Source organism: Oncorhynchus mykiss, chromosome 12 (genome assembly GCF_013265735.2).
Source record: "Oncorhynchus mykiss isolate Arlee chromosome 12, USDA_OmykA_1.1, whole genome shotgun sequence".
In the NCBI taxonomy this organism is placed as follows: domain Eukaryota; kingdom Metazoa; phylum Chordata; class Actinopteri; order Salmoniformes; family Salmonidae; genus Oncorhynchus; species Oncorhynchus mykiss.
This window is the reverse complement of record NC_048576.1, coordinates 61772775-61791925: the sequence shown is the minus strand read 5'-3', so window position 1 is coordinate 61791925 and position 19151 is coordinate 61772775. Positions and strand designations below refer to the sequence as shown.

General features: G+C 39.8%; 1 long non-coding RNA gene and 1 pseudogene across 1 annotated transcript in view; both read left to right on the top strand.

Annotated features, from left to right (window-relative positions):
- Positions 1–3295, top strand: part of LOC110537915 — a 3814-nt pseudogene extending 519 nt beyond the window's left edge.
- Positions 1–19151, top strand: part of LOC118937697 — a 27556-nt gene extending 8405 nt beyond the window's left edge. Inside the window, exons 2-3 of the long non-coding RNA XR_005035066.1 lie at positions 16757–16914; positions 17812–19151. This is a non-coding gene — a long non-coding RNA (uncharacterized LOC118937697). The remainder of the gene's footprint in view (positions 1–16756; positions 16915–17811) is intronic.

The following is a 19151-nucleotide window of genomic DNA, read 5'->3' as shown; positions in this document are numbered from 1 at the left end:
CAATTACAGGTGCATTCTTTCTTTGAAAATACAATTAGTTGTATATTGGAATGCATTTGGAAATACATTTGGAAAGTATCAGCATGTATGTGAAATTACTTAAATACACATGAGTATTTTCAAATAAGAAATATTTAAAGACTCCATGCATTTGAACCCAGGGCTGTTTGGTCCAAGGGGTATTTGAAATGTATTTAGAAACTAGTTTCAAATAGTATTTGTAGGAAATTATTAGGAAATACTTTTAAATATTTCAAATAGAATTGGTTGTTTCGGCCCTATTATTTGAAAATACAAAAATAAACAGAAAATAAGCCTTTAAAATACAAATACTTAAATACTCATATATTACTGAATTCAGGTTTGGTTGTTATTCAAGTATATTTAGGCTAAGACCTCTGTTGGTGGAGATTGACACTACTTGCTCCTAGGTTTTCATATGTTTTAGGTTTTCGTAGAATAACATCAATTTCTAAAACCTTCTTTCATTCTTTTGTAGGCTACTAACTCCAAACCATCAAGATGTCATCAGCTAAAAGCCTGTCTATCGGCATTGACCTGGATACTACCTACTCCTGTGTGGGGATGTTCCAGCATGGCAAAGTGGAGATCATCGCCAACAACCAGGGCAACAGGACCACGCCCAGCTATGTGGCCTTCACAGACACCGAGAGACTCATCCCGTGACGCAGCAAAGAACCAGGTGACCATGAACCCCAACAACACCGTTATCGACGCCAAGCGCCTCCATGGTGCTGGTAAAGATGAAGGAGATCGCTGGGGCCTACCTGGGAGAGAAGGTGTCCAACACAGTCATCACAGTCCTCGCCTACTTCAACGACTCACAAAGACAGGCCACTAAGGATGCTGGAGTGACCGCTGGGCTGAACGTGCTGAGGATCATCAATGAGCCCACAATGGGGGCAATCGCCTATGGAATGGACAAAGGCAAATCCAGGGAACGCAACGTCCTCATCATTGATCTGGGCGGGGGTACCTTCGACGTGTCCATCCTGACCATCGAGGATGGGATCTTTGAGGTGAAGGCCACTGCTGGGGACACTCACCTGGGTAGGGAGGACTTTAACAACCGCCTCGTCAGCCACTTCGTGGAGGAGTTCAAGCGGGCTCTGAGGAGGCTGAGGATGGCCTGCAAGAGGGCCAAGAGAACCCTGTCCTCCAGCTCCCAGGCCAGCATTCCCTCTTTGAGGGAATCGACTTCTACACCTTCATCACCAGGGCTCGTTTTGAGGAGATGTTTCATTGGAACCCTGGCACCTGTGGTAAAAGCTCCCAGGGACGCCAAGATGGACAAGGCCCAGATCCACGACGTTGTCCTGGTCGGAGGCTCCACCTGGATCCCCAAGGTCCAGAAGCTACTGCAGAACTTCTTCAACGGCAGAGAACTGAACAAGAGCATCAACCCAGACGAGGCGGTGGCCTACAACGCTGCCGTCCAGGCTGTCTTTTTGTCTGGCGATAAGTGTGAAAACATCCAGGACCTGCTGCTGCTAGACGTGGCTCCCCTGTCCTTAGGCATCGAAACCGCCGGAGGGGGTCATGACCGCTCTGATCAAACGCAACATCACCATCCCATCCATCCAAACAGACCCAGACCTTCACCACTTACTCTGACAACCAGCCCGGGGTCCTGATCCAGGTCTACAAGGAAGAGAGCGCCATGACCAAGGTCAGCAACCTCCTGGGGAAGTTAGAGCTCTCTGGAATCCCCCCTGCCTCACGAGGAGTCCCTCAGATCGAGGTGATTTTTGATATCGATGCCAATGGCATTCTGAATGTATCAGCGGTGGACAAGAGCACAGGAAAAGTGAACAAGATCACCAACGATAAGGTGCGGCTCAGCATAGAGGATGGTGCAGGATGCAGACAAATACAAAGCTGAAGACGACGCACAGAGGGAGAAGATGGCAGCCAAGAACTCCCTGGAGTTGTACACCTTCAATATGAAGAGCAGCATGGAGGATGACAACATGAAAGGCAATATCAGCGAGGAGGACAAGAAGAAAGTGGTGGACATGTGCGACCAGGCCAATTCCTGGTTGGAAAACAACCAGCTTGCAGACAAAGAGGAGTATGAGCATCAGCTGGAGAAAGTGTGCCAACCTATCATTACCAAGCTATACCAGCAAGGAGGCATGCCCAAAGGTAGCTGTGGAGATCAGGCACGGTCCAGCTCTGGTGCCAGCTCCCAAGGCCCAACCATCAAAGTAGTTGACTAAAGTGAGGAACTTGTATGATGGACTATTCAAAATGCATTAAGTATCACTGCATACGTTTTGCTATTCAAGGAATACTTTGTACTTATATTGATTTCAACTGGTTGAAATTGTAATGACCTTTTATGACTCAGTGCTATTTAGGAAGTGCTTAATATATTTGTATTTATTATGGCTCACCATTAGCTGCTGCCAAGGCAGTAGCTACCCCTCCGAAACTAACTGCAGCTTTTTGTTAAGCATTTCAGTCGCTGTAGTAGCTGACATGTAGTGTTGAGTCATCTGCATACATAAACACACTGGCTTTCCTCAAACCAGTGACATGCCATTAGTAAAGATTGAAAAAAGCAAGGGGCCTAAACAGCTACCCTGGGGAATTCCTGCTTCTACATGGATTAAGTTTGAGAGGCTTCCATTAAAGAACACCCTCTGTGTTCTGTTAGACAAGTAACTCTTTATCCACATTATATACAGGGGGTGTAAAGCCATAAGACAAGGTTTTCCAGCAGCAGACTATGATTGGTAATGTCAAAAGCTGCACTGATGTCTGACAGCCCACACAATCATTTTATCATCAATTTCTCTTAGCCAATCATTAGTCATTTGTGTAAGTGTCGTCCTTGTTGAGTGTCCTTCCCATTTTTTTCCCAGAATTTACTAAGGTTTAGTAACAGGCTGATTGGTTGGCTATACTTTTCTTGGGTAGCGGAACGACTTTAGCTTCCTTCCAGGCCTGAGAGCACACACTTTCTAGAAGACTTAAATTGAAGATGTGACAATATCGTCCACTATTATCCTCAGTCATTTTGCATCCACATTGTCAGACCCCGGTGGCTTGTCATTGTTGATAGACAGCAATACTTTTTTTTCACCTCTTCCTCACTGACTTTACGGAATTCCAAAGTACAATTCTTGTCATTCATAATTTTGTCAGATACACTTGGATGTGTAGTGCCAGTGTTTGTTGATGGCATGTCATCCCTAAGTTTATTTATCTTTCCAATAAAAAAAGTAGTTATCAGTGGGTAATATCAGTGGGTTTTGTGATTCAATGAATGATGGAGCCGAGCTGGCTTTTTCCACAAAAATGTCATTTAAGGTGCTCCAAAGCTTTTTACTATCATTCTTTTTATATATATATATTTGTTTCATAGTATAGTTTATTTTTATTTAGGTTAGTCACATGATTTCTTAATTTGCAGTACGTTTGGCTGCCAGACTTATTTGCCATACCTTTTGCCTCATTCCTCTCAACCATACATTTTTTCAATTCCTCATCAATCCAATGGGATTTAAGTTTTTACAGTCATTTTCTTAATGGGTGCATGCTTATTAGTAACTGGAATAAACTGGAATAAATATGTCAAGTCCAGCATCTGGTTGCGCCTCATTACACACTACAGACCAGCAAATATTCTTTACATCATCAACATATGAATCACTACAAAACTTATTGTATGACCTCTTACACTATATTAGGCCCAGCCTTTGTAACTTTGGTTTGCCTAGATATGGCTATTATTTTGTGATCACTACGTCTTATGGATTTGGATACGGCTTTAAAGCAAATTTCAGCAGCATTAGTAAAGACGTGATCAATACATGCTGATGTTTTCATTCCTGTGCTGTTTGTAGAAACCCTGGTAGGCTGACTGACAACCTGAACCAGGTTGCAGGCACTGGTTACAGTTTGAAGCTTTTTATTGAGTGATTTTATTGATGAAAGCCAGTCAATATTTAAATCCCACAGAAAATATACTTCTCTGTTGATATCACATACATTATCAAGCATTTCACACATATTATCCAGATACTGACTGTTAGCACTTGGTGGTCTATAGCAGCTTCCCACAAGAATGGGTTTTAGATGAGGCAGATTAACCTGTAGCCATATTACTTCAACAGTATTTAACATTAGATCTTCTCTAAGCTTTACAGGAATGTGGTTCTTTAAATAAACCGCAACACCACCACCCCTGTTGGCATTTGTCTTTTCGGTAAATGTTATAACCATGTATTGCTACCTTTGTATCATCAAAGGTATTATCTAAGTGAGCTTCAGGTATTGTCAGAATATGAATGTCATCTGTTACAAGCAAGTTATTGACTTCATGGACCTTGTTTCTCAGGCTGCATATGTTAATATGGGCTATTTTTAGCACTTTTCTGGGTTGCTTGATTGTTTTTAACCCTTTCCTGGGAATCTTATCAGAAGTAGACTTGATAGTGCAGGGTGAGCTGCACAAAGTGGTCTTCCTACTAGGGCACACCGCCTCAGTGCTAACAGTGTAACTCTGGTTCATAGGCTCATGATTACTACATCCAATAGCTGAAGGATTAACAAAGGTATTCAGGGCAATTAGGGGGACATAAATTAAGTTACTTACATTGTGTCTGCCAACGCCCCGAGGATAATGTACATTTAATGCAGCATTATGACGACTCATTGTCACAATGGTAGGGATTAGCTGAGCTGTTCTTGGGTCATTGATAAGTCATTGTTTCAACACAGCCTTGACATGCATGGACAGGAGCCAAGGTGATTTGGATGGACTCTGTCATTCCTGGTGAGTATCTTCTGTTTCCAGAAGGTGTCAAAGTTATATATAAAAGTGACTCCAGCAGAGCTACAATAATCTTTTAGCCAGATGTGTAATGCCAGTAGCCAGCTGAATCTTTCACACTCGTGGTCCAGCAATGGTACTGGACCTGAAATGATAGGCTGTTTTTTTGGAGTCTTTTGATGCTAAAATCAGTTCTTTAAAATACATTTTAAGATGTTCCGAGCTAGCCCTCCTTATGTCGTTTGACCCCACATGGACTACGACAATGTCAACTCACGGCATCTGTCGTAGAACAGTTGGAAGCAGCCTTGTGATGTCCTGTACTCGTGCACCTGGGTAGCACAGGGTTTTTGCCTTGGGAACCGAGATGTTTCTCACCATAGAGCTGCCTAGGATGACAGGTGGCGATGTTAAATGGGCCGGTCTCTCAGGCAGCCTCACAGTCTGATGAGGGTGGGAGCACATGACAGCACAGCATGGTAGAAACACAACATGGTAGCAACACAACATGGTAGCAGCACAAAACATGGTACAAACATTATTGGGCACATACCAAGGGTATAAAAGTGTTGAGTTAAGAATTAACATATCAGACTAGAAGGGCCACCATCTGCAGCTGAGGTCTACGAAACGCAACACAAGGTTGAAGAAGACAAAGGAACCTCTTAAAAATCAATGCTATGGTTGAGTAGCTGTTCTGTATCTAAGAAGGTTAATTTAAGTTGGACCATTTGGTTATTCTCTTTAAATCTTCGTGTCCTACACTGCTTTCATCACCACTTTGGGATCATCAACACGGCTGACTAGCCGTCCTCAGGAGACCCCTCTTCCAGAACGAGTGCAAGTAAACAGACAACTAAGAAGGACAGTGTGACATCTTGTGGACAAGAGACTTACACCAGAGAACAAAGGAGAAGGCCATCTGAAATAAGAAGTCCCAATCAAACCCTCCTCACCAAGCGGAACCCGGCACACGAAGGCCCAGGCCTAACAAAGATACCCGACGAAGACCTTCAACACGTAAATACATGCATCACCGCTTACCCATAAGAGAGGCAGTTCGGGGCAAGGTATTAGGGTTATTGCGAGTGTAGTTCCCAAATGTATCCAAGTGTTGCTTCTCTCTCCCTCTCGTTTTCTCACTCTCTCTTTAACTCTCCATCTTGTGTAACCAGTGTCATATTGTGTTAGTCCGCTAGGGACCTGCTGTCATCAAAGTTTCTAATCAATAACCTATACCGTGTGTACCTTATGTCATCATTTAGCTTGTTAGTAAATAAATAATCAAATCAATTTGTGTGCAGAGTCTACGACGTTCAGAATGAGACTCATAGGAGGAAATTATTCATTAGTGACTGGTATGATCTCTATATATTATTGAGTTAATTCGGGAGATGGTAACTCATTAAACAAACTTTTCCCATGGTGCCCCAAATTTCTAATGAGTTAATTGTTACACGATTAATTGAATTGAGTAATAATTAGACAGTAGATAAATATTCGATAAATAGCAGTCATCACAATAATGATAGTCACGTCACGTCACAACAAAATATAAAAGAAACAGTGATGTAAATGTGTTGTTTCATACCATATTGCATTGCTGAACATTGCAAATAATATGTATTGAGAAGTTTCTCGGTCTGTTGGTTGTTTCTTTGTATTCCTTCTCATCAAAACAGATTCAGTATTCACATTTTTATATATATATTTTTTACACAAAACCATGAAATATTGTAAACAAAACTTTGATCGACAGCTAAACCACAAGAGAGAGGAGAGCAGGTGAAGCCATCGTAATAGCAACAGTTTATCAACTCTTTATTCTGTGATAACATCTGAGACAATCACTACGGTCCTTCTTGGAAAAAGAGGCACAGTGTGAAGGGTAAACTGATTGTAAAATAATCTTTGTGAAATAATAGTTTTAAAGCAAATTTCCTGCGACTCTACACATTTTGCCATGAGGCTCAGAGAACATTTGCAGCTTTAAAGTAACTGTCCAGTGAATGTTACTTTTCTCATACCCACATTTTGATAGTGTATGTTTGATAGTGTATGTTTGATAGTGGTATGTTTGATAGTGTATGTGATGTAGACAGAGAGGTCTACTTTCTTGGGGACCTGAATATTGACTGGTTTTTATCAAGCTGTCCGCTCAAGAGGAAGCTTCTTACTGTAACCAGTGCCTGTAATCTGGTCCAGGTTATTAATAAACCTACCATGATGTTTACAAACACTACAGGAACAAGAACATCCACATGTATCGATCACATTTTTACTAATACTGCAGAACTTAAATTCTAAAGCTATATCCGTTCACATTAGATGCAGTGATCACAATAGAGTGGCTACATCCAGCTGGGCCTAAAATAGTGTCCGTCCGGGTTTGGCCTACCCCGGCCAATGCTGGGCCAATTGTGCGCCACCCTATGGTACTCCCAATCAGGGATTATAGTGATACCTCTTGCACTGAGATGCAGTGCCTTAGACCACTGCGCCACTCGGGAGCAACAAAAGATTTTGCTGTGACTCCTTTGTGGATGATGTTAAAAATATTTGATGGTCTGATGTGATTAATGAGGAGCATCCAGACGGTGCACTTGATGAATTTATGAAATTGCTTCTTCCAATTATTGATAAATATGCATCTGTTAAGATACTGACTGTTAGAACTGTTAAGGATCCATGGATTGATGAGGAATTGAAAAACTGTATGGTTGAAAGTGATGGGGCAAAAGGAGTGGCTAATACGTCTGGCTGCACATCTGACTGGCTTACTTATTGCAAATTGAGAAATGATGTGACTAAACTTAACAAAAAGAAGAAGAAACTGTATTATGAAGCCAAGATCAATGATATAAAGAATGATGGAAAAAAACTTTGGAGTACTTGAAATTAAATTATGGGCAGAAAGACAAATTCAACTCCACATTTCATCGAATCAGATGGCTTATTCATCACAAAACCATTTGATGTTGCTAATTATTTTAATGGCTATTTCTCTGTAAACAAATTAACAAGACTTTCAGCATGCTTATAGAGAATGCTTATAGAGAAGGGCACTCAACATGTACTGCACTGACACAAATGACTGATGATTGGTTAAATAAATTGATGAGAAGAAGATTGTGGGAGTTGTACTGTTCGATTTCAGTGCAGCCTTTATTATTGACCATAACCTGTTGTTGAAAAACCTTGTGTTATGGCTTTTCAACCTCTACCATATCATGGATTCAGAGCTATCTATCTAATGGAACTCAAAGGGTTTTCTTTAATGGAAGCTTCTCTAATGTCAAACATGTAAAGTGTGGTGTACCGCAGGGCAGCTCTCAAGGCCCTCTATTATTTTATATTTTTACCAATGACCTGCCACTGGCATTAAACAAGGCATGTGTGTCCATGTATGCTGATGATTAAACAATAAATGCATCAGCAACCACAGCTAATGAAGTCACTGAAACCCTTAACAAAGAGTTGCAGTCTGTTTTGGAATGGGTGGCCAGTAATAAACTGGTCCTGAACATCTCTAAAACTAAGAGCATTGTATTTGGAACAAATCATTCCTTAAGTTCTAGACCTCAAGTTGAATCTTGTAATGAATTGTGTGGCTGTTGAACAAGTTGAGGAGACTAAATTACTTGCAGTTACCTTAGATTGTAAACTGCCATTGTCAAAACATATAGATTAAATGGTTGTAAAGATGAGGAGAGGTCTGGCCATAATGAAGAGATGCTCTGCTTTTTTGATACCACACTCCAAAAAGCAAGTTCTGCAAGCTCTAGTTTTGTCTAATCTTGATTATTGTCCAGTCGTGTGGTCCAGTACTGCAAGACCTAGTTAAGCAGCAGCTGGCCCAGAACAGAGCAACACGTTTTGCTCTTAACTGTAATCAGAGGGCTGAAATAAATATTATGCATGCCAGTCTCTCTTGGCTAAGAGTTGAGGAAAGACTGACTGCATAATTTTTTATTTTTATAAGAAACAGGGTTGAAAATCCCAAATTGTTTGCATAGTCAACTTTTGCATAGCTCTGACACACACACTTATCCCACCAGACATGCCACCAGGGGTCTTTTCACAGTCCTCAAATCCAGAACAAATTCAAGGAAGCGTACAGCATTACGTATATAGAGCCCTAATTGCATGAAACGTCCTTCCATTTCATATTGCGCAAATAAACAGCAAACCTGGTTTCAAAAACAGATAAAGCAACACCTCGCAGCACCACGCCTCTCCCCTATTTGAACTAGATAGTTTATGTGTATGCACTGATATGTAGGCTACAGAGGCAAGAAAAAGTATGTGAACCCTTTGGAAATACCTGAATTTCTGCATAAATTTGTCAGACAATTAGATCAGATCTTCATCTAGGTCACAACAATAAACAAACACAGTCTGCTTAAACTAATAACACAAACAATTACACGTTTTCATGTCTTTATTGAACACACCATATAAACATTCACAGTGCAGGGTGGAAAAAGTATGTGAACCGTTGGATTTAATAACTGGTTAACCCTCCTTTGGTAGCAATAACCTCAACCAAACATGTTCTGTAGTTGCGGAACAGACCTACACAACGGTCACGAGGAATTTTGGACCATTCCTCTTTACAAAACTGTTTCTGTTCAGCAATATTCTTGGGATGTCTGATGTGAACTGCTCACTTGAGGTCATGCCACAGCATCTCAATTGGATTGAGGTCAGGACTCTGACTTGGCCACTCCAGAAGGCGTATTTTCTTCTGTTGAAGCCATTCTGTTGTTGATTTACTTCTGTGTTTTGGATCGTGGTCCTGTTGCATCACCCAACTTCTTTTGAGCTTCAATTGGCAGACAGATAGCCTAACATTCAACTGCAAAATGTCTTGATAAACTTGGGAATTCATTTTTCCGTTGATGATAGCAAGTTGTCTAGGCCCTGAGGCAGCAAAGCAGCCCCAAACCATGATGCTACCTCCATCATACTTTACAGTTAGGGTGAGATTTTGATGTTGGTGTGCTGTGCCTTTTTTCTCCACACATAGTGTTGTGTGTTCCTTCCAAACAACTCAACTGTAGTTTCATCTGTTCACAGAATATTTTGCCAGTAGCACTGTGGAACATCCAGGTGCACTTCTGCAAACTTCAGGTGTGCAGCAATGGTGTTTTTTGGACAGCAGTGGCATCTTCCATGGTGTCTTCCAATAAACACCATTCTTGTTTAGTGTTTTACGTATTGTAGACTCGTCAACAGAGATGTTAGCATGTTCCAGATATTTCTGTAAGTCTTTAGCTGACACTCTAGAATTCTTCTTAACCTAATTGAGCATTCTGCACTGTGCTCTTGCAGTCATCTTTGCAGGACGGCTACTCCTAGGGAGAGTAGCAACAGTGCTGAACTTTCTCCATTAATAGACAATGTCTTACCGTGGACTGATGGACATCAAGGCTTTTAGAGATACTTTTGTAACCCTTTCCAGTTTTATGCAAGTCAACAATTCTTAATCTTAGGTCTTCTGAGATCCCTTTTGTTCGAGGCAAGGTTCACATCAGGCAATGCTTCTTGTGAATAGCAAACTCAAAACAAAAAAAAATTATATGGCAAGGCAGCTCTAACCAACATCTATAATCTCATCTCATTGATTGGAATCCAGGTTTTTTATTTTTGTATATATTTTTTTCACCTTTATTTAACCAGGTAGGCAAGTTGAGAACATGTTCTCATTTACAATTGCGACCTGGCCAAGATAAAGCAAAGCAGTTTGACACATACAACAACACAGAGTTACACATGGAGTAAAACAAACATACAGTCAATAATACAGTAGAAACAAGTCTATATACGATGTGAGCAAATGAGATGAGATAAGGGTAGAAAAGTAAATACAATATAGCAAGTAAAACACTGGAATGGTAGATTTGCAGTGGAAGAATGTGCAAAGTAGAAATAAAAATAATGGGGTGCAAAGGAGCAAAAATAAATACATAAATAAAATAAATACAGCAGGGAAAGAGGTAGTTTTTTGGGCTAAATTATAGATGGGCTATGTACAGGTGCAGTAATCTGTGAGCTGCTCTGACAGCTGGTGCTTAAAGCTAGTGAGGGAGATAAGTGTTTCCAGTTTCAGAGATTTTTGTAGTTCATTCCAGTCATTGGCAGCAGAGAACTGGAAGGAGAGGCGGCCAAAGAAATAATTGGTTTTGGGGGTGACCAGAGAGATATTCCTGCTGGAGCACGTGCTACAGGTGGGTGATGCTATGGTGACCAGCGAGCTGAGATAAGGGGGGGCTTTACCTAGCAGGGTCTTGTAGATGACATGGAGCCAGTGGGTTTGGCGACGAGTATGAAGCGAGGGCCAGCCAACGAGAGCGTACAGGTTGCAATGGTGGGTAGTGTATGGGGCTTTGGTGACAAAACGGATGGCACTGTGATAGACTGCATCCAATTTATTGAGTAGGGTATTGGAGGCTATTTTGTAAATGACATCGCCGAAGTCAAGGATTGGTAGGATGGTCAGTTTTACAAGGGTATGTTTGGCAGCAGATAAGTGTCATTCTGTATTATGTTTCATGTTTTGTGTGGACCCCAGGAATAGTAACTGCTGCTTTTGCAACAGCTAATGGGGATCCTAATAAAATACCAAAATACCAAACCAGGTCTTCTGATGTAACTAAATGTAATCGGAAATGTAATCTACATAATTCCCAAAAGTAATTACCATGAGAGGGCAAAAAACAATAAGTAGTAATATTGCATACTCCAAAAGGTTAAAACCTCACCTTTCTGGTAAAAAATAGTTATACATGTCTGAGGTGTAGTGTAGGCACTTTTGAGCACACAAGTTCAAGTACACAGTATAAATAAATATTTATGTATATTTCCTATTCAACAAAACTGTATGAATAAAGCTTGAAATGACTTATATGCTTTCTAAATATAGTTTAATACAATTCTAATACGACTAATTATAAGGTTTCAACTGTAAAATACATATTTGTATGTTTAGTGTTAGAGAAAATTAGACTATTTTCTAAAGGTCTCTGTTGATCAAAACATCTGTCCCCATCGCTGTGAATATCTCACAGATTACTAGCTTGGATTCCTGAAATCATTTGGAACTCACTCGTGAGTTCAGGCATGTGGTTTGTCAGTGCAGGCATGTGGTTTGTCAGTGGCTTTGACATAGGCTTCTGCCAGGAGTTGGACAGTCGGACGAGCAAATTAAATGATAGGAAGGGCATCCCAGTGGTTTCAGATTTCACATCCTATGTCACACAGGCTCAGAATATACTACACTGTCTGTGGAAACCAGGGCTATTGCTCAATGCAAGCCATTTGAACTTTGAAAGTCCTTGAAAGAAAAATAAAGAAAAAACCCTTGAATGAGTAGGTTCTAAAACTTTTGACCGGTAGCTACAGCAGTGCTATTTCTTACCGAACTCTACAGCTTTCACCCGAAAAAAAGATCCTGTGAAATTTCGTCAACACATACTGGAGGAGTTATTGGGTAGCTACAAGTGGCTAGCTTAGCTAATGAACTAGATATTTTGGATACCAGAATGACACATAGATTAAATTGCATAACACATTTCTGTTTGAAAATTGAGAAAGAGGCGGTGTTGGACTGTTTTTTGTGTCCAAAGTCGACCGTTAAAGAAAATTTCCTGGGGGGGGGGGTGAACTAATAGTCCAGGTACACTACCGTTCAAAAGTTTTGGGTCTAAGAAATGTCATTTTTTTTAAAAGAAAATCACATTTGTTGTCCAATAAGAGAACATCAAATTGATCCGAAATACAGTATAGACACTGTTAATGTCGTAAATGACTATTGTAGCTGGAAACAGCAAATGTTTTATGGAATATCTACATAGGCGTACAGAGGCCCATTATCAGCAACCATCACTCCTGTGATCTAATGGCACGTTTATCATTTAATGGACAAAAAAGTTGGATTTCTTTCAAAAACAAGGACATTTCTAAGTGACCAAAAACTTTTCAACTGTTGCATAGACAGCAACAAATACGATACTACAGAGATACAAAATAAGTTAGAGGATAATCAAAAAGAATTGGAGGAACTTATTCAAGAATGATCTAATGTAATCTATTACAAAAATAAAGCAAACTGGATGGAATATGGAGAAAAATGCACCAGGAACGCTAACAAAAATATTTTACAGAAACTCGTTACTGAGAGTCATCTATGATTCTCCAAATTATATTTTAAGAGGAAGCTAAATATTTTAAGCAGATGTTCTCTTTTCTGTCTCATCCTTACTGTAAGGAATTATTTACAAATAATAAAAAAGGAAATCCATCTACATAAAGATCAGTGAGAAGGCCAAATTACAGAGGACTAACTTTTTGAGGCTATTAAATCCTTTCAGTCTGGAAAAACTCCAGGGCTTGATGGCATGTCGGTAGAGGAAAATCAAGCCTTTTTTGATATACTCAAAGCTCCATTGTTAGCTTGTTTTAACTACTCCTATAGAAATGGTAGTCTGTCAGGTACTTAGCGGGAAGGTCTGATTTCACTATTATTAAAACAAGACCCAGATGGTAAATATAAAGATCCAGTCTATCTTAAAAACTGGAAGCCTCACACTTCAATGTGTGATGCAGAAATACTAGCAAAATGCATAGCATAGGTTTTTACCAGGTATTGTTCATCCTGATCAGACAGGTTTTTTTTACATGGATGATACATTGGAGATAATATACAGAAACTACTAGAAATAATAGAACATCATGAAACATCTAAGAAGCATTTATAGTGGATTTTGAAAAGGCCTCAAAACTGGATTTTATTTATAAATGCCTGGATGTTTTCAATGTTGGTGATTCTCTTATAAAATGGGTAAAAGTAATGTATAACAACCCCAGGTGTAAAATAGTAAATAAAGGAGTTATTGTCAAGTTTTGAATTGTCAAGCGGAGTTAAACAAGGGTGTCCGCTGTCACCATTTCTATTTGTTATAGCCATCGAAATGCTAGTTATTAAAATCAGATGAAATATCAACATTAGAGGATTAGAAATCCAAGGCTTAAAAACAAAGGTGTCCATGTATGCCGATGACTCAAGTTTTATATGAAGTCTGCAAGCTAGATCCCTGCAATATCTCATTGAAGATCTAGATAATTTTTCTGGACTCTGGACTAAAACCTAATTATGATAAGTGTACAATATTGCGTATTGGATATTTAAAGAATAAAACTTCTACACTACCCTGCAGTTTACCTATAAATGGGCTGACGGTAAAGTAGACATGCTTGGTATTCATATCACAAAATACATAAATGAGCTCTCCACAATGAATTTCAAAAGATAACTTAGAAAAAAAATAGACAAGATCCTGCAACCATGGAGGTAAATACCTGTCTATTTATGGAAAAATTGCCCTGATTAACTCCTTAGTCGTATCTCAGTTTACTCACTTACTTATGGCGCTGCCTACTCCTGATGATTTGTTTTCAAATCATATGAGCAAAAAATATTTGGCTTAATCTAGGACACTAAACCACACAAGATAAAGTGCGCCTATCTACAGTATATAATGACTATCAATTGGGTGGGTTAAGATTATTAAATATAAACGCACTAAACCTCTCTCTAAAAGCTTCACTTATTCAAAAGTTTTACTTGAACCCTAAATGGTTCTCAAGTAGATTACTAAGAAAAGCTCATCCAATATTAAAAAATGTCCCATTTGCCTTTGTGCATTAATTGAAAATTATATATTTTTCAAGGTATCTCTATTTAAAAAAAAGCATTACAGAGCTGATTACAACTTTAATTTCCTCCCCCTGAAAAGATAGAACAAATATGATCTATTCTCAAGTATGTCTGCATAAAGCAGTGACATCTAAAAAGCTTTGAATTAATCAGCACCTTGGAGAGTGCTGTCCGTTTCACCATCATAAGACTTGGCTGTGTACTCCGTCTGTTGCACTGCTATGTTGTGTTAGAAACTTTTTTTCTCAATGTGTTCCGGTATCTCGGAGCCCCTGGGACCTCCCAATTTACAAATGAAGCACTGCTCTCACATACAGAGATCGGAAAACGATAAAATGCATGTGTGCTTACCGTAGTGACTGTAAATCATGACTAATTTACAGTTCATGAGGGTTGCCTAATCACACATATGAAGTTTTGTTAAGATCTCACTCTTTTAACCCTTCGAAACAGCCCCTCCGGTTGGCACAGGAAGCTGAAAGTAAACACATATCCTCATTGGGGAAGGCTTTTACAGAATCCTGAGTTTAAAGTCTTTATGTTGAGAATTGACTTATTTACAGAGGGTTGAATGCAGTGATTTTCACAAACTGCAGGTTTGGTACATCAACATTTAACCACTTCCGGTTGCTCCAGGAAGCTTAGAATCAACACAGGTAGACCTCTTAGTGGTCTGATGAATTGTCATCGAAGACAGGTTCATAAGGAATTCATAACCCACATAGGCTTCAGGTTGAATTTAGGGGAGCAGGCAATGTTTTCCTATGGGGACAGATATTGTAAACTGTGAGATGAAAAAACCCTGTTTTCACTGTTAAGGGATAATGCCACATGGTCAAGGTTAGGCTTGCACAGATCGGGAGGAACTTAAGAACATTCCTGTGGTTGAATTGTCCTTCTAACCCTAACGGTTCCGCCACTGTCCCCCAAAAGCACCTACAATTTAGGGACAGGCTTCATTATGGGCCTACTTTTTTTCATGGTTGCTGCGCTCAGAGCAAGCTACGATCAAGCAGGGTGTCTCGTTGAACTCGGCACTGCCTAGAGATTATGGTAATGCCATTGCAGGCTCTGCGTGTCTTTAAGCCCGCACTGTGTCACTCTTGCCCTTGCTCTCTCTCTGTGTGTGTGTGTGTGTGTGTGTGTGTGTGTGTGTGTGTGTGTGTGTGTGTGTGTGTGTGTGTGTGTGTGTGTGTGTGTGAGGGAGAGAGAGAGAGAGTTTTTTCTTTTACATCTGTTGGGAGAAATGACTGATTTACAGTTTATGAGGGTTGCCCAATCACACATACAGTATGAAGTTTTGGAAAGATGTGACATTTTTAACCCTTCGAAAACAGCCCCTATGACCCCAATTTAAGGCACTTCCGGTTGACACAGGAAGCTGAAAGTGAAAACATATCCTCCTTGGGGTAGGCTCTTACAGATTTTTGAGTTTTAAGTCTTTACGTTAAGAACTGACTTATTTACAGAGGGTTGAATGATTGAGTGTTATTTCAGAAAATCACAGAAAATTACAGAAATCACGTAGAGTTCCGAAGCCCACCTTAACGGATTTGTCTGAACATGCCGCAACTGGATCTGTAACTTTTCTGATAAAAAAAAAACACATTTCTTTGAACATCACCAATTGTACATTGTACGATTTCTCTTAAATTACGATAAATTGCTGGTTCTTTTTTTCCTCACACCGTAGGTTCATGTACTTTGACGTGAAGTGGTCAAATTAGAGCTCTATTTTCATTTTTGACCTTTAATCCCAGAAAAATGGCCTTAACTTAAAAAGCGTTGAGGCCTCGACGCCATCTTGTTTCGGGGCTAACAGCCCATTAGTCCAAACCTATGCTCACCAAGTTTTGTCTTCGAAGTCTTTTCCATTTAGGAGAAATGGCCATGTCGTGATTGGGGATGTTTTGTACATTTGCAATAAGATTCCATTCGCCATCTGGTGGAATTTACCGGAACAGCGGAAAAATGACCAACATTTGAAATTTTTATAAAGCAGAAACCGACTGTCCAAGAGACTTCATTCGATGACTTCCCGGAAGATCTGGCCCCGGTGCACGGCCCGAATTTTTCAAACATTCGCGGACGTCTAGTAAGGGACCTTACATTTGCAATATGGAGTTTCTCATCGATCATTCAGCAAATGCCAAAAGGTACCCTTCATGTATGTAATGGTGTTCTGTAATGACTGTATTTATGCTCTGCAACCACATTCTCTGTGTCTACATTCATAGGTCATGTACAGGACACACCAGACAGGACCCACAGAACCTAAAGCCATCATCTTGGGTGGTGTGCACCCCAGGCTGGCAAACTTGGATAAGCTGTTCTTTGTCCTTGATGTGACGTTCCTCAAGGTGACATTCTGGTGAAATCAACCCTAATTTATTATGTATGTATATAATCAGTCTACCATAATTCTATCTTCAGTTTAACTGCATAATATCCTACAAAAGCTAATTTGATGGGTAGCCAGGCTGGGACTCCCTATGACAATCAGTCCTACACCTTTGTCCAGGGGTGTCAAACTCAATTCCTGGAGAGCCACGTGTCTATTGGGTTATTTCCTTTGAATTCATTTTCAATTAAGACCTAGAAAACTAGGTGAGAGGAGTTCCAAAATAATAAACCCACAGACACTTGCCTCTCCAGGATATTTGTTTGACACCCCTGCCTTAGTCCTTACGTCAAGAAGTCTAATAATACATAATAATGCATAATAATGCGTAACAATACATTTTAAATGCCCAAAACAATACATTTTTAAATTTGATCAAGTTGGCCCAGGCACCCGGGTGGGAGATTTCACCGGGTGAAAAGTGATTACATTCATTTTGAAACCGGGCTTTCTCCTGGGCGTGAGCCGGGTGAAATAGCGAAGTCGGCTTAAAACAAAATGGACATATGTCAAACACGTGGAGTAATTATTACAACACGTGCAAAGTGTTTGCTCCTGATAAAAACGCATATTTACTTTATCTGCCTTAAACTAGTTTAATAATACATGTTGTATGTCTCAATACTTACGTAAATACGGTATTTAAAAAAAAGTTTGATCAATTTGCTAAAATTTCTAATAACCTGTTTTCACTTTGTCATTATGGGGCAATGTGTGTAGATCGATGAGTATTTTTTTTCTCAGATTAAACCATTTTAGAATAAGGCTGTAAAGTAACAAAACGTGGAAAAAGTCAAGGGGTCTGAATACTTTCCGAAGGCACCGTATGTCGTTGCACTATACACTACATTGGATGTATCTTCATGTTGTCTTTTTCTTTCCTGCTGCCAGGACCAACCACCTGCCTGGCTCAGAACCAGTCCTGCCTGGCCCAGTCCACTGCTTCTTGCCCCTCACTGTGCTGGGTAACACAGGGTCACAAACTATAACAGGCTGGAAAAGTAAATGAAAGAAGTTGTCAGTGAGTTTCAAGATAGTAGGTAACCGACTATGCAGCCTCAAAGACAAGAAAAGGCACACAAAAAGGGCAAGGACATCATATCTAACCAGTATGCCTTCCTACCATTGGGGCCCAGGATAGTGGAAGTGGCTTCTAGCGTTATACCTGCTTCCATAAAGATACTGAGTGCTGCACTGTCCTCCTAGGCACCCTGGCTACCTATTTAGCGATTTATGGATACATTTATTAATAGGCTACACCCGCATGCACTGTATTTTATTTGCTAATTTACACATGCCCTGTTTTTTAATGTAATAATGCACTGTTGTGTGTTTTAAATTAAAGTGTGCTTGATGTATCTGACAGCACAAATTAAATTCCTTCTGGGAAAATAAAGTTAGTCACACATGTTATGTTTTGCTATGAAGTGTTTCCAATAGCCTTAACTTGAATATTGAATCCATTTGTCAAATGAGTGACACAACATGACTGTGCAGTTTATCTCCGCCACAGGCTATTTACTTGTGTACAAGACACATTCTTATTGCTTTTCCATGCTGGAAACACTTGTCTTCTGTTGTAGAGGGTCCAAGTGGGAGTGAGGTCAGTGAAGATGAGGGACGTAATGCAGGGGCAGGAGTTGGCAGTGCAAGCCTATATGTAAGCTGAGCAGGATGTGTTTAAGAGAATGAAATGGAGAGTTAGATGTATGACATGGGATATTCTATGCTGATAAATGGTGAATTCCTGATCTACCATGACCTATTTACAAATTGGTTTAAATAAGGTTAGGTTAAGGGGGATTAGGGCTATATGGTTATGTGCTTAATAACCAAATCCCATACTTTACTCTTGAAATAGAACTTTCTCAAAATGTCTACGTTATTCTCAAAATTGACTTTGCCTAAATTAAATGTTTTGTTTATTCTCAAAATATTGGCACATAATTTTATTTTTATTTTTTAAGTACTACTAATGCAAGAAGAATAAATATCCATGTACCACCACCCATAGATTTCTTTATCTTCACATGGCTCTAATACTCTCCCGTAAAACACAGCCCTTATTTGAAGTGTTTCTAAAATCCCCAATTGGGAAAAACGAATGGTGGAAAAACGATTTGAACCATTTCAGTGTTTGACAACTATGTTATTACTCATACTGTGGTACTCTATTGAGAGAGTTTTGGCTAGCTATTGTCCAATTGAATGGCTCATCAAGGCATGAACTG